The 14,702-nt window shown below is 48.0% G+C and overlaps 1 protein-coding gene across 1 annotated transcript in view; it reads left to right on the top strand.

Moving 5' to 3' along the window:
* EXOSC8 (exosome component 8) overlaps window positions 1-13,432 on the top strand; it is a 366,617-nt gene extending 353,185 nt beyond the window's left edge. The window contains exon 13 of the mRNA XM_083354497.1: window positions 13,422-13,432. The gene's annotated coding sequence lies outside the window, so the exon portion shown is untranslated. The remainder of the gene's footprint in view (window positions 1-13,421) is intronic.
* Window positions 13,433-14,702: the final 1,270 nt, after the last annotated feature.

Raw genomic sequence — 14,702 nt, 5'->3', positions numbered from 1 at the left:
CCGGTAGAACTGGCACTTCTCCAACTTGGCAAACAGCCGATGTTATCGGAGTCGCTGCAGGACCTGATGGAGATGCTGATGGTGCACCTCACGCGACGGGGAGTAGATCAGGATGTCATCCAAGTAGATCATGACAAACTGATCCAACAAATCCCGGAAAATGTCATTCATGAAAGGCTGAAACACGGCGGGGGCATTGGTCAGGCCAAACGGCATCACCGTGTACTCAAAATGTCCATAGCGAGTACCAAACACCGTCTTCCACTCATCACCCGGCCGAACCCTGACGAGGTTGTAAGCTCCATGCAGATCCAGTTTCGTGAAGATCTTAGCCTCCCGGAGTCGGTCCAAGAGTTCGGGGATGAGGGGCAGCAGGTAACGGTTGCGCACCGTGATGGCATTGAGTTTCCTATAATCGCAGCAAAGCCGCAATTCGCCCGACTTCTTTTTGACGAAGAGCACGGGTGCAGACACTGGCGAGGACGAGGGCCGGATGAAACCGCGAGCCAAATTCTTCTCCAGAAAGTCCCGCAATGCAGCCAACCCGGGGTCTGACATGGAGTACAAACGCCCCACTGCGAGAGGCGCATCAGGGACTAAATCAATGGGGCAGTCATAGGGCCTGTGCGGGGGTAATTGATCCGCCTCTGTCTCGCTGAACACATCAGCAAAGTCGGACAGTTCGGGAGGCAAGGAAACCCCTGGGAAACCCTCCACCTGGCTGGCACAGATATAGCGGGAGTGGTCCATGCACTGCAAGCTTGGGAAGGTGACCAAGTTCTGTGACCAATAGATCTGTGGGTCATGCGCCCGGAGCCACACCAGTCCCAAGACCATGGGGAAGTGCAGGTCTGAGGTGATATAGAACTGGATGGCCTCCACATGGGAACTGATGGCCATACATAATGGTTGTGTGGCGGCTGTAATTGGCCCAGACAGGAGCACTCAACCATCGATAGTCTCCACTAACATGGGCGGATCCACCGGGCAGTGGGGAACAGCCATAAAATTTGTGGTGGCCCCAGAGTCAATTAAGGCATGGACTGGAATCCCCTCTGGCTTGCCAGGAAGGATCAGACATGCCTCCAATATCAGATGCCGTGGAGGTCCACAGGCAGCATCGGAAAGACGTCACTCAGTGTTGTTGTGGGACGCCAGATCTATCACACCGTCTAGATCGGGCTCGGGGCGTTTCCCGACAGAAAAGTAGGGGACTTTCTCGGGGCAGACTCGATCACTGATGCCCGCTGTCGCTTCTTTGGGCAAAAAGCAGCCAAATGTCTAGGGTCCCCACAGTAAAAACACAACCCCCCCGATCGTCGTCTGTTCATTTCAGTCACCGATAGACGAGACCTGGCGGCACCCAGCTCCATTGGCTCCTCCCTTTGAACTGGGGGCTCACGCACAACAGGGCTGCAGGGGTCTGTGGGGTGGCACGGCGACTCCTTCACTGCTGCAACTGAGCATCGATCCGCAGGCAGAGATGGATCAGCCCATTCAGGTCTGAGGGAATATCCACACGGGCCAGCTCATCCAACATCTCCTCCGACAATCCATCCTGGAAGGCATCCACGAGCTCAGCCTCATTCCAGGCAGAATCCTGGCTAAGCAGCCAGAAATCGCTGATATAGCCCTGTAGGGGGCGTTGACCCTGCCTCAGAGCTTTCAGACGTCGAGTAGCAGTCTGCGTCTTAATAGGGTCCTCATACATCAGACGCATATGATCACAAAACCCCACAAAGTTGTCCAACAATGGGCTTGGTTGAGCCAGCAGAGGCGTGCCCCAACGAGCTGCATCACCCGAAAGAAGGCTTAACAGAAACCCCACCTTATCCCGGTCAGTGGGGAAATCAGCTGCTCTCACGCTGATAAAGAGCTGTCATTGTCCCAGGAAAGCAGGAAACAGTTCTGGAGTGCCTGTAAATTTATCCGGCATTGCAACTTGGCATTTTCTCCTGGGTGGGGGTGATGGTGGGGGTGCAGCATGAACCTGAGCTTGCAGTTGAGCCACCTGAGCTGCCAGCAAAGTGAGTTGCTGGGTGAGCTGGGCATTCTCAGCACGTAGCTGCTCCATAATATTAGTAAGGGGTGGGAGGCTGAAAGCAAACTGTTCTGTACCAGCCTGCTACCGGCCTTGCAGAAAAGGCAACCCCTTTACAGATGGCAAGAGGCTGGAATACGTCTGCCAAATTTATTACAAAAACAAACAAGACACGAACCAAGATACCGGAGCTATCTGAGCGGTTGCTTTCAGCAAACCAGCCCTCCCCACACAAGTCCTTTATAAAGAGTTCAGGGCGTGGCTTCTCTCTCCCTCCTTCCAAGAAGCCCCATTGCCTTCCTCTGTTTACTCCTACTTGACTGCCTCCTGCGTCGGGCATCCTTGAACAGGGCCAGCTGTGGGTCATCTTCATCCATGCTGTCAGGCTCACACAGCTGGGTCTCCACCAGGTGGGAGGGGCCTGGCTGGGGGCTCTGTGGAGCCTCAAAGCCATCATCAGCAAGTTCTTCAACATCCCCCTCCTCCCCCTCATCTGAGTCATCCGACCCAACTGCCAACCCCACAGGCTGACCCTGAATCACAACAATATCACCTCTCCTACTCTGAATGTTGTGGAATCAACTCTCTTTTTGTCTGCCTGTACTTTGTATGCTTACCTAGCTTTGTCTAAAGCTTTCCTAATGATTGGCCAGGTATTTTACAATTGTGCAATCTATTCTTTCTGCAATGGGATTTCCAGTTCGTTTGGGATTAGTTCTGGCATAGGGTTGAAACTTTGTCTGGTGGCTATTTGAAAAGGAGAGTAGCCTGTGCTTGAGTGGACTGTGTTATTGTAACCAACTTCTGCAAAAGGCAGTAGGTCTGTCCAATATGATTGTGGGAAATTAATAAAGCATCTTAAGTATTGCTCAAGTACAGAGTTCCCACATTCTGATTGGTCGTTCCCCTGAAGATGGTGACTAGATGTCCCTGAGCAGTTCGTAAGAGGGATAAAAATTCCTCCCAAAGCTTTGATGTAAATTGCACTCCCCTATCAGATATGATATGATGTGTTGAGGTGCTCCATGCAGTCTGTAAATGTGCTGCATGAATAGTTTCACTAAGGTTTTTATGGTGGGGATCTTTTGGCAAGGGATAATGTGTGCCTGTATGGAAAACAAATCCTTAACCCCCCAGATGACAGTGTTCCCATTGCTTTCTGGTAATTCCACTATAAAATCCATGGCTATTTCTTTCTAGGGGGCTGGCTGAGGGGTTCGCCACTGCTTGTCAAAGTCCCAGCGACTTCCCCTGCAGCCTTTTAGCTGTCACTCATGTTTGGCAGCTGGCCACATAGCTTTCTATGTCCTTTTTCATGGATAGCCACCCAAATTGCCTTTTAGTTAAATGTAAAGTTTTTACAAATCCAAAGTGTCCTGCTGATTTTGTATCATGGCACAACTGCATGAAATTGATCTTCTGAGTGGCAGGTATATGTAACTTCTCCCCCACCCATGGTAGTCCATCGTTGATTGTGCACACATGTCTATTTTTCTGCAACCATTCATCACTTTCCAAAGACTTTCGGAATTTGATTCCAGTTTGGCTATCCAGCTGTTCTCAAACCTCGTCCGGAGAGCAGGAAAAACAAGCAACTGAGACGAGTGCTGAGTTCTCAGGAATGGTTTATTGAGCAAACAAACAAACTCCAAAAGGAACAAAGCCAGCGTTGGCTGCTACCTGCACCCAACGCTGTTAAATACATGCTGCTTGTACACACCCACGGCCCACCCGGCCATGCCCACATCCGCCCCTCCTCTACTTAAGATCCATTCCTCCCAAGCACCTCCCTTTGTGATGCGTCCCGACACCCGGCACCCTCCACCCCCAGGTGAGCTCCCTCGCGGTCATCCGCTCCGTCGCCGCCAGACACCACCCCCATCCCCGGAACCGGCATCCCTCTCCCTGACGCTTCTAGCGCTGCCCCTCCCTGCTGCTCACCCCCCTCTTTGCAGGCCCAGTGAGCCCCGGCCAGGCTTCTCCCCCCTGACCTAACAGCTTCGCTCCCCCGTTCCGGCCCAGTTCGCCGTTGTAGGTCCGCCGGCGGCCCAGGAGTCGAAGGCACAGCTGTTGCGGGCCCAAGGCCCTGCGAGGCCACCGTAGCTGGCAGGGCGGGCATTCCTCTCACCGATGCTCCCGGCGAAAGCACAGCTGTTACAGGCCCAAGGCCCTGCGAGGCCACCGTAGCCGGGAGGGTGGAGTCGAGCTGCAGAGCGCACGCGCGCACCGCCGAACCTCCGGCCATGGCCCCAGCGCAGCGTCTAGCAGGCCGTTGCCGCCGCAGCCGAGCCTCGCCGAGGACGTCAGAACAGCTGGTGAGCGGGAGCAGGCGGTGAATGCCAGAACAGGTGCCAGGGTGCGACCGGTGGAATGCCCGCACCAACCGAGGGGCATGTACATCAGCTTCCCCTACCCACGTTGCTTCTTCAACGGGATATCCCTTCCACCTGATTAGGTACTGGACACCCCCCCTACGGACCCTGGAGTCAAGGATCTCTTGGACCTCGTACTGCTCGCCGTGGATGGGCCCAGGACCTTCCTCCCCTACTGCCGTTGAGGCTGTGGTGGCGGGCTTCAGCAGGCTACTGTGGAACACCGGGTGGAGTTTGCCTAGGATCTTCGGTAGTTGTAGCCGTACCGTTACGGGGTTAATTACCTGTACCACCCGGAATGGCCCGATATATTTGGGCCCTAGCTTCTTACGCGGTACGCTGGGCACTGGAACTTTGGCGACATCACTTGGAGGGAGCTGTCCACTCATTTGAGGTGTGGACGGATCATAAAAATCTGATGGCTTTGCAAACACCCCGACGGCTCTCGCCCAAGCATGTACGGTGGGCACTGTACTTTCGGTGATTCCGGATGAGGTTTGAGAGAACCTTCGAAAAGCCCTACAGGGGAACGCTGGTTTTCTCTCAAACCTCGTCTGGAGAGCAGGAAAAACAAGCAACTGAGATGAGTGCTGAGTTCTCAGAAACGGTTTATTGAGCAAACAAACAAACTCCAAAAGGAACAAAGCCAGCGTTGGCTGCTACCTGCACCCAACGCTGTTAAATACATGCTGCTTGTACACACCCACAGCCCACCCGGCCGCGCCCACATCCGCCCCTCCTCTACTTAAGATCCATTCCTCCCAAGCACCTCCCTTTGTGATGCGTCCCGACACCTGGCACCCTCCACCCCCAGGTGAGCTCCCTTGTGGTCATCCGCTCCGTCGCCGCCAGACACCACCCCCACACCCATCCCTGGAACCGGCATCCCTCTCCCTGACGCTTCTAGCACTGCCCCTCCCTGCTGCTCACCCCCCTCTTTGCAGGCCCAGCGAGCCCCGGCCGGGCTTCTCCCCCCTGACCTAACAGCTTCGCTCCCCCGTTCCGGCCCAGTTCGCCGTTGTAGGTCCGCCGGCGGCCCAGGAGTCGAAGGCACAGCTGTTGCGGGCCCAAGGCCCTGCGAGGCCACCGTAGCCGGCAGGGCGGGCATTCCTCTCACTGACGCTCCCGGCGAAAGCACAGCTGTTGCAGGCCCAAGGCCTTGCGAGGCCACTGTAGCCGGGAGGGTGGAGTTGAGCTGCAGAGCGCATGCGCGCACCGCCGAACCTCCGGCCATGGCCCCAGCGCAGCGTCTAGCAGGCCGTCGCCGCCGCAGCCGAGCCTCGCCGAGGACATCAGAACAGCTGGTGAGCGGGAGCAGGCGATGAATGCCGGAACAGGTGGTGGGCGCCGAAGACTGTCGAGCCCGCAGCGCCGGTGAGCGTCGGGCGCACGGAGCTCGACAGCTGTGGCTTCATTTTAGCTTGGGCCCTGGTGGTTACTGGTACTGCCAATTGTTGTTTGGGCATAAATGGTTTAGAATCAGTAGCTTGCGTGCTGTTATATTGGAGCATGCGAGACAGTGCATCTGCCAGGAAATTCTTTCCCCCAGTAAGTGTTTAAGTGTGAAAGGGAATCGGTGAAAGTGCTGAGACCAGCGGACTTGCTTAGGAGTGAGTTTCATGGGTGTTTTTAGTGCTTCCAAATTTTTGTGGTCTGTCCAGACCTGGATGGGAATTTTATTTTCTTCAAGGAAATGATGCCATGTAAGTAATGACCACCTCACAGCGTAAGCCTCCTTCTCCCACACAGCCCAACATTGTTCTGTCTCTGTGGGTTTCCTGGACGTATATGCACATGGTTGCACTGCTCCCTCATCATTTTCCTGTAATAATACAGCTCCCACCACTAAAACACTTGAATCTGCCTGTATTATGAAAGGTTTCTCAGGGTCCCGGTGTCTCAGTATGGGTTCAGCAGAAAAAAAATCTCTTTAGCCTCTCAAATGCCACTTGGGATTCTATTGTCCACTTCAGGGGCTGGCTGTGCCTCCCCTCATTTTCAACAAGTTCGTGAGGGGCAGGACTATTTGGGCGAATGAAGGGATGAATTGGTGGTAGAAGTTTGCAAAACCCAGGAAACTTTGTAATTGTTCCTTGTGCAGGGTGGTGCCCATTATAATACTGCCCTGACTTTCTCGGGGTCCATTTCGATGCCCTGCAGGGATATGCGATATGACAGATAATGTATTCTTTCCTGGTGGAATTCACATTTTGATAATTTTTGCATATAGGTGGACAGCCCACAATTTTTTTAGAACTGCTCTGACTAGATTAATATGCTCCTCTTTGGTCTCAGTGAAGATAAGGATGTCATCTAAGTAAACTAGGACCCCCTTAAATAGGTGGTCTCTCAGTACTTCATTGATTAATTGCATACAGAGCCTTGGTGGAGCAGTGGGCTAATGCCTCCTTAAGTAACACCAGCTGCCTGCAATTAGTGCAGGTTCACATCCCACCAGGCTCAAGGTTAACTCAGCCTTCCATCCTTCCGAGGTAGGTAAAATGAGGACCCAGATTGTTGGGGGCAATAAGCTGACTTTGTAATAATGCCGCTGGGGGGGGGCGAAAGCCCTAATAAGCAGGCATATACATAGAATGAAGGCTATTGCTAAGCTCATTGGTTTGTGCTTAAATTGTAAGCCGCCCTGAGTCTTCGGAGAAGGGTGGGATATAAATGGGATTAAAATAAAAATAAAATAAAAATAAAAACTGTGGGGGGCCCTTGCAGTCCAAATGGCATAACTTTGAACTGGTAGCATCCCATTGGACAATTGAATGCAGTCTTCCATTCATCCCCTTCCTTAATCCTAATGCAGTAGTATGCTTCTCTTAGGTCTGCTTTGGTAAAAATCCTTCCTTTTGATAGGTGGGAATAGCATATCCTTCATTAGGGGTAGGGGATATAGATTATTTTCACTAATTGTGTTTAGAGCCCTGTAATCTACATATAAGCGCATCGTACATCCTTCTTCTCCCTGAACAGGACTGGAGTGGCCACTTTGGGTCTGGCAGGCTCAATAAATCCCCTTTCTAAGTTTTTATTTATGAATCTTTCCATCTCTGCCATCTGTTTGGGGCTCATGGATTACAGCCTCAGCTTCAGGAGTTTTGTGCTGGGTTTGATTTCTATAGCACAGTCTGTGGGTCAGTCAGGAGGGAGGTCATCTGCCCATTCCTCACTGAAAACTTCAGCAAGGTCCCGGTATTCTTCCGGCATTTCTGGTAACCCCCTCTCTTCTTCAACTGATGCTGTCTTCACTCCTCATGTTTGTGGGGGCCTTTGGGGCCTTTGCCGGGTTGAATCCCGAGTGCCGCGTAACAGAGTGAGCGCCTGTTACTTGTCCCAGCTTCTGCCAACCTAGCAGTTCGAAAGCACGTAAAAATGCAAGTAGAAAAATAGGGACCACTACGTCTAGTCACGCCAGCCACATGACCACGGAGACGTCCTGGGACAAGCGCTGGCTCTTCGGCTTTGAAACGGAGATGAGCACCGGCCCCTAGAGTCGGAAACAACTAGCACGCATGTGCGGGGGAACCTTTACCTTTACCTTTACCTTTGGGGTTTTAAGTTTGCATGCTCTCTCTCTGGGAAGTTGAGTTCTGCTGTCCTCCAATTTACCCAGGGGTTCTATTTCTTTAACCACTCCAACCCTAAAATCATTGGGCATTCCATGCCTGGGGTCACTACAAACGTTATATCTTCCTCATGTGTCCCAGGGACAGGTGGACTGGTAAGGTGGCTAGGGTAGCTGGTACCCCCCCGCTATGGACCCATCTAACTGGCCAAAGGAGATTGGTTGCTTTAGTCTCCTCACCGGAATGCCCAAGCTCCCCACTAGCATTGGACTAATGAAGCAGTGGGTACAGCCAGAGTCTATTAAGGCTTTCACTTTGACAGCTTTGGGCATGGAGGGGGCCAAAATAGTCACTGTCTTGAGGATGGGTGGAATGGATCCACTTACCAGGGTTTCACCCTCCAAGCTGTCCTCCAAGGTGTCCACTGCCCCTGTGGTGTAGGCCGGAGTTCCCTCCCATTCCTTGGCAGAGGTTGGGGATTCTACAGCCTCTATCCCCCTCATGGTGGGCTCTTTTGGTTTGGCGGGGGACTTCCCTGATCTCCTGGCCAGTGATGGGTCTGATTTGTGCTGAGGGGCTTTTGAGCAGCATTCTGCAGCATGGTGGCTCTGTCTCCCGTATTTGAAACAGCCCATTGATTTCTTAGTTGTAGCCAGCTCACACGCCTGGTCAGGAGGCGGGTGGCCCCATGGTTTTCCTTGGTGGTGCCTCTTCAGTAGGTCTATCTCTGCCTCTTCTGCCAGGATGTACCAGTTATCGAGGTGGTGTGGATCCCCTCGAGACAGGCAAGCATCATACAGGTTGTAGTTTAGCCCATCTTTGAAAAGGCTAAAGAGGATATATTCTGGCCAGTTCAGCTTGATGGCAATGGCTCGGAATTCTTGTGTATATTCAGCAACTGGTCATCTGCCCTGCCTCACCTTTTTGATTCCCTCATGGGCCTTACGATCAGCCATGGGGTCCTCGAATTGCCTTCTCAAGGATGACATGAACCGGTTGAAGTTGTTGAGTTCTGGGGCATCGGAGTCATGCAGGTTCACCACCCAATCTGCAGCCAGTCTATCCAGGGAAGATTGCAGAATGTGGATGTGGGCTTTGTCACTGGGGATGTCCCATCTGTATTCTTCCATATAACTGAGGACTTGAGTTAGGAAAAACCCCAAGCATGGCAGCTCCCCCCTGAATATTGCTTCCAGGGGTGGGGGTCTTTGAATGAATCGGTGCCTTCACTGCTGGCAATATTGCCCCCCCATCCTGATCCCCATCTGTGGGTCAGCGGTGGGTGAGGGCTGCTGAGGTGGTAGCTCCAGGTTCAGTGGACAGCCCAGCATTACAGGTTCCAGATCACCCCCACTGTCTCTCCAGCTGCAGCTCCAGGAGCTGGTGTGGCTGTGGGACTTGGGTTTCTCCTCCCTTAGAGAGCCAAGGGTTTTTTTCATCAGGTCAACAGCTTTCTCTAGGACCTAGTCTGAGTGTGGTACATAACTCCCGTCCTCCCCGTTGACATGCAGGGAATCTTCCATATCTTGCTTCTATTCAGGTTGGTGGTTGCCCCGTCTCAGGGTCACTTTCCTCGATGCCTTTTCCCACTTGCTTTTCCTTCCAATGCCCATCGACCACTTTAATTTGTGGTCGCGTGTCTTCACCACGTCTTCCCCAGAGGAATATGATGCTTCAGCTCCCAATAGTTGGTAGAACTTCAGTGAGGGGGAAGGCTCCCTTTCCATGGGGCTTCCTTCCTTCCCTGCCTCATCGTTAGACATTGTAGTTTTTGCAAAGTCCTTTGGTAAGGTTCTTCCTTACAGGTTGACTCTTAATGCAGATCCTGTCTAACGTCAAAACCCACTTCAGCTCACATCTTAAGAAAGCAGGACTCTTGGAGACAAGATTTTCCAAGCAGGAACTTTTACTAAGAAATAGGAGATAGAAGGCATAATAGACAGGATCTGAGGAATCCCCTCACAGATCAATATTTTTAAAGTGCCCCCAAACAAGCCCCACCCCACGGTTCATTTGGTCAGTTCTGGATCAGCCAAGCTCCATATGGTAAGCCCATCATGGGAGAGGAGAGATAACAGTCCAATTGCAGCAGGATCATTTCCACACATACACATCCCACACACACACACTTCATTCGGAGAAACAAACCAGATTCTGGAGGGTTTCATTCCTCCCCTTTCCACCCCCTTTCCTAGCTGCCCATAAGATAAGAGGGAATGTCTAGTGAGAAAGCAATTATATTATTATATTGTGATGGATAGCAGGCAGACAGAATAAACAAAAGGTTACATTTAAAGAAGGAAGTGAAAGCAATAAAACCCCATGCTTGTTCCCTCTCCTCCTTGGGAATGGCAGAATCCAGGGGAGGGTGAGATTTGGGTTTTGTAAAGAAGAGATAGTTAGAAATGAAATATAAATGGATTCTGACAGCCTAGCAAAAACCTAAAGCAACAATGTAGTTAAAACAACCATTAAAACACATATAAACATACCATCGGGCATATTATCAAACACAGTATCAAATAACAGCAGCTGTCTAAATATACAGAAGATAAAAAGAGGATACTCATACAAAAGCAGGAATTCATGTCTAGGAACATGACATTGAAGAAGAGCCTGCCTCTGGAGCCAGCAGTGTGAGTGAACTGCTGGAAGAACAAACATAGTTGTTGACTGCATTAAATCAAGCACTTTATGAGAGATGTATGAAGTCTTATTCCTCTGTACTCTGAACTTGTGAGACCATACCTACAATACTGTGTTTGACTGGACATTACATTAACATACAGATATTTGCAGGTTACAGCAGGTTCAGAGAAATATGATGCAGGGATATGATGAGAATAGGCTGAAGAAACTGGACATATTCAGTCCAGAGAAAAGAAGAAGGTATCAGTGTTCAGGCATATAAAGAAATGCCATAGAGAAGGAATCAAGAATTATTTTCCACTTTCATAGTGTAGGAAGCCCCCCTCCCAAGAATAAAGTATTCTTTACTCTTAATATTAAAAAGAAGCTGAAGGAGAAGAAGGCAACCTGGAATTAAGGAGAAACTTCCTAACAGTGAGGACAATCAACCAGTGGAACAGTTTGCCTTCAGACATTGTGGGTGCTTCATCACTTGAGGTTTTTAAGAAGAGACTGGACAGCCACTTCTCTGAAATGATATAGGGTCTCCTGCTTGAGCTAAAATTGCACACTCAAGCACAGGTCAAAGTATATTTCACAACAAACAAGCATCCCAATCACAAAGCTCCAAAGAATGTATAAAAACCCACCTACTCTCAGATTCATTTTGTCAGCTGTCCCAGAACCACGTACTGTTGTTGGTTCTGCTCATCTATAAACAGAGACTTTCTTTCCTCACAGCCAGCCACCATTTTATTTTTCAGTATCTTTCTTCTGGCTTGGAACCAGACATGATTTTTCTTTCCACAACAGAAACCAGGTTCAGAAAACTTTTTAGCTCCAACATTTTTACTAGAAAAATCTCAGAGCTTCTTCACAGCTCCCAAGTAACAAACAGAGTACTATTTGAAAAGGCTGAACATTTTTTATTTTTTTAAAAAACTTTTATTACTTTACATCTCAAAGCTAATTTGGGATTATGACTCCAACTTCTAGTGCTCTTAAAAATCTGTAAAGGATCTGTTCCTTCAACCTCAAGCTGTCAAAATCACTAATTTCCCAGCTTTAGGTAAATGCATTATACCCTCCTCCTATACATCACTAGTTAAAACCCCCTTGATCTTCTTCTACAGCAGGACCAGAACAATAGCTGACCACCACCTTCTTTACAGTTAGCTCACTTTCCACTGATTTATATTACAGAAACAGAGAGACAAAGTTAACTTGGGAGTCTTTAATGAAATCCAACAGAGATCTAATAACCTAATCACTTCTGCTTTTAAAAACAACAATTTATACACTCTGGTTCTGGTCAAGGAGCAACTAGTCTCACCAGATTTCTTTCAGTTATCACCAATATCTATCTACTTTCTTGGACTGCATGCTATATATAAAACAATCCTGATTTTCTTTCGTCTTCAGAACAATTTCTCCAGGAAAGATGGGAACTCCACTCCATAGAATTGAGCAACTACACAATGTCTCCTTGATAGTAACACCTAGCCTGAAGAGTGGGTGTGCTCTCATGGAGACATTACTACATTTATTTTTCAAAACTTTGTACATTTTCCTCAACAGAGTTGCATTGACTACTGAATTAAAAGTGCATCATAACATTTACTACTGATTAACATAGAACTTCCTTCATTCAGTCTTGTCTTACAAATGAAGACAATTTTGGAAATTCTTGAAGAGTGCTGATAGAACTGATAGCCTAGTTCCCAAGTACAGAGAAGATTTTAACAAGGAATTTCAGTGCCATAATGAGTTCTAACAAAATCTCTCCCCTTCCACTTCAGTAACCTGTACTTAAATTCAGCTAGTTGCTACTTATTTAGTTTGCATTGCTCCATACAAGGTATTGATATAGGAAGTGGAGATTAATACAAATAGCCATTAGATTTGGTCTCTATTGTAAATGACTCAAATCCTGAAGACTTAGAGGGATAGTTCATTTTCTGGATAGGGAAAAGACACTTGTTTATATGTCAGTTACTAGCAACTTGATCATTTGCTACACAGACTTTTGTGCCTCCTCCCTTCTTGACAGTGACCTCTTTTTTTCTACGAGGCTGTCTTATCATTCTCTCAAAAGTTAAGGTTCTGAACCATAAAAGTCTCAAAAATTTCAGCAACTGAAAAATTTTCTATTCCTACTGATTACATAATCTAGAACATGTATATATTGCATTCATATTTTCAACCAGTATCCATCAGCTTGCACAGGCTCCAAAATATTATTAGATCAGTATAGGAATGTGTAAAGTATACATCGGAGCCAGCACAAAAAACTACACTAAATTCTTCAAGTTCAGGTTTGACCAAGAGTGTGATTATGACATATCCTTAACAAACATCACCCACAAAGTTACTATGGATAGTAATGTTTCCAGGAAAACTTTTATTTCCAGAAAGAGAACAACAAGTCTCTTCTGAGGAAGAAAAAGCAGGCAAGGCAAATGGCAGAGCATGACAGACTGATTCATTCAATCAAGGATAACACCATATTATCGTGCTGTGTTTCTTCTGTGTCTACAAGTCCCAGATCTATTATAGGTAATCAAATATGTGAGAAATTGATACTTGCTATCCCTAATTCTCTTTCTGAATAGTGCCTAGTTTCTAAACGATACCTAATAAACTTAATTTTTCCTTAAAAGTGGCAAAACTCTGGGAGGGGATTTGGTCCTCCCAGAAATGCTGAAGCAAAATCTTGATTAGTGGATTTTAGTCCCCTTATTCATTAACATTAATACCTCCAAGAAACAGACCAATTCTTTTTAAACAGTAAAATATAAAAAGGTAACAAAACCAATTTTGCTAACTACAGAGTGTCCTCAACTTATGACTTTCAATCACTAAGCTACCTGGTTTTTAAGCAAGTTATCACATGACCAGACCCAATTTTACAACCATTTTTACCATTGTCGTCAAGTGAATCTGGTTTCCTCAGTTGACTTTCCTTATCAGAAGCTGGCTGGCAATGTTGCAAATTGCAATCACATGACAGCAAGATGATGCACCCATTGTAAATGCAAGCTGGTTGCCAAATATCTAAATTGTGATGATGTTACCGTGGGAGTGATATTGTCAGAACCCACCCCAATCCACATCTTAGGAAAGAACTCTTGGAGACAGGATTGTCCAAACAGGAACTTTTACTAAAACATGGTTGACAGTGGATAATCTAGACAGGATCTGGAAACTGTCTCACTGGTCGATACTTTTAAAATGTCCCCCAGTAAAACCCCTCCCCTCAGTCCATTTGGTCAATCCTGGATCAGTCAAGTTTCATGTGTCAAAACCCCTGGTGGGAAAAAAGAAACATCAGTACATTTGCCACATTATTACTTCCTCCTTTTCACATTCCAGTTGGAAATACAAACCAGAATCCCCCCCCCTTCTTTGTTCTTCTTAGTTCAAAGGTTTTCTTCGCTGGTCTTTTGTGATGGCCTCCAGGCAAGCTGAATAAACAACCCTTGCGTCTAAGGGATAGAGATGGCTCTTACAACCCTGTCTTCTCTTTTCCTCCTTGGGAATGGCCGAATCCAGTAAGTGGGTGAGATTTAGATTTGCACAGATGGGGAGTTAGAAATGAAATATAAATGGATTCTGACAGATATGACAGTTGTAACTTCAAGGCTGAGTCATATTTCTGAGACTGTTGTAACTTTAAACCATTGTTAAACAAACAGTTGTAAGGTGAGGACTTCTGTACCAACCCATCAGTTTACTATGTATAATTAACAAATATATAAAGATGCAGCACTCCTCCCAGACTCTCCTGTGTCTGAAAACCATGAGCAGGAAAAGTGTGAGCAGGAAAAGGCCATTGGAAGGAGGTGCCCATACTCACTGCGCAGGGGAGCAACAGGTCCTCCTGGACGTTTTGGTCCAAAGACTATTGATGGTGTTCCCTTCAAGGAGGTTCCTGTACTCTGTTAGGGAACCAGAGTCCTCCCAGACCATTTTTAAAATTTTTGGTCTGAAAACTAAGAGGCGGAGTGGCAGGTTTAGCCATGGGGAAAGGAATGGTGATCTTCTCTCTTTATTTCTTTGTATGCAACCATGTGATATGTTTAAGAT

The sequence above is a fragment of the Vipera ursinii genome (genome assembly GCF_947247035.1).
Source record: "Vipera ursinii genome assembly, chromosome: 2".
In the NCBI taxonomy this organism is placed as follows: Eukaryota; Metazoa; Chordata; class Lepidosauria; order Squamata; family Viperidae; genus Vipera; species Vipera ursinii.
The sequence above is the reverse complement of the archived record's forward strand: the minus strand, read 5'-3'. Positions and strand labels throughout refer to the sequence as shown.